The 1,780-nt window shown below is 40.2% G+C and overlaps 1 non-coding gene across 1 annotated transcript; it reads right to left on the bottom strand.

The window, feature by feature from the left end:
* Positions 1–201: 201 nt before the first annotated feature.
* On the bottom strand, positions 202–308 carry LOC133813510 (small nucleolar RNA R71). Its single transcript, XR_009884519.1, has one exon. It is a non-coding gene; the product is annotated as a small nucleolar RNA R71 (small nucleolar RNA).
* Between the last annotated feature and the right edge of the window lie 1,472 nt (positions 309–1,780).

The raw sequence follows: 1,780 nt of genomic DNA, 5'->3' as shown, positions 1-1,780 counted from the left end.
ATAGTTAACTTTCCAAAGTTGTGTGCAACATTTAAGATGAATGGGGTGAGTGACGATGCTATTAGATTGAGGTTGTTCCCATTCTCACTAAGGGAAAGAGCCAAGATTTGGTTAAACTCTCAGCAAGCCAACTCTATTATTACTTGGGAGGATCTTGCACAAAAGTTTCTCACCAAATTCTTTCCTCCATCAAAGGCTACAAGGTTGAGAGGAGAGATCAATAACTTCTTCTAGACTGATGGGGAATCATTATATGATGCATGGGAGAGGTTTAAAGAGTTTTTGAGAAAGTGTCCCCATCACGACATTGAGAAGATGATGTTGGTCAAAAATTTCTATAATGGGTTGTCCACTACTACGTGCACCGTCATTAATGCCGCAAAAGGAGGAGCTTTCATGGGTAAAAGTGCTAATGAGGCATATACGTTGTTGGAAGCAATGGCCATGAATAACTGTCAATGGAATAATGAGTGAGCTATGAGTAACAAAAAAGTAGTTGGGATTCATGAACTTGATGTTATCACAGCGTTAACTGCTCAAGCTACCATCTTAACCAAGCAGTTGCAGAAAAACAATATCTCAGCTTAAGCCATGCAGATGCAGACGATGTGTAAAATGTGTGGAGGTTCTCATACATTTTAGCATTGTATGGAAGCAAAGGTGAATAATTCTATCCCTATGGAACAAGTGAATATGTTGGGATTTTAATAGGTAGGCCAACAACCCTTTCTCCAACACTTACAACCCAAGGTGGAGGAATCACCCTAATTTCTCTTGGAAAAATAATCAGGGTGTTCTACAGACTTTCGAGCAGAGCCAACAACCATTCCAGCAACCTCCTCTGGCATACTATTTGCATCCAGTTAGACCATAGCCTCCCCCTCAAGTGAAGCAAGATGATGCTCAATCTGATGTCCTGAACTAATTTATGACTGAGACAAGGTCGTCTATTCAGAATTTGGAGACTCAAATTGGTCAATTTGCTAGATTAATGACAAATCATGCCCAAGGGAACTTACCCAGCACTACTGAAATAAATCCTAAAGAGTAGTGCAATGTAATCTATTTGAGAAGCGGAAAGGTGATAGATGAACCAACGAAAAAAGTGATTTATGAAGAAAAGGTTTTTGATGAGGAGAAGGAAGTGAGTGGTTCAAAGGTTACTGAGAACCTTGAGAAGCAGCAGCCACATCATCATATCAAGATTCCCTATCTGCAGAGGCTTCAAAAGAATATGCTTGACAAGCAGATCTCCAAGTCCTTAGATTTTTTTTGAAAGCTTCACATCAACATTCGTTTTGCCGAGGCACTTGAACAAATGCCAAGTTATGTTAAGTTTATGAAGGAAACCTTGTCGAAGAAAAGGAAACTGAAGGACTATGGGATAGTGGCACTTACCGAGGAGTGCAGCGCAATACTCCAAAAGAAACTACCTCATAAGCTTAATGATTCGGGTAGTTTCACCACTCCTTGTACCATAGGGAATGTGGTTTTTGAGAAGGCACTCTGTGATTTAGGGGCAAGTTTGAATCTAATGCCTCTATCTTTCTATCAAAAACTAAAATTGGGGGAAGCGAAACAAACTACTGTGACACTTCAAATGCCGGATCGCTCAGTCAAACATCCTAGGGGTATTATTGAGGATGTTCTAGTAAAGGTGGGAAATTCATATTCCATGCAGATTTCATTATTCTGGATATGGAGGAAGTGTTCTTGGAAGGCCACTTTAGCTATCGGTATGGCATTAATCGATGTTCAAAAGGGGGAGTTGAAGCTGTGA

Source organism: Humulus lupulus, chromosome 1 (assembly GCF_963169125.1).
Source record: "Humulus lupulus chromosome 1, drHumLupu1.1, whole genome shotgun sequence".
Taxonomy (NCBI): Eukaryota; Viridiplantae; Streptophyta; class Magnoliopsida; order Rosales; family Cannabaceae; genus Humulus; species Humulus lupulus.
Note: the sequence above shows the minus strand (reverse complement) of the source record. Positions and strands in the feature narration are given on the sequence as shown.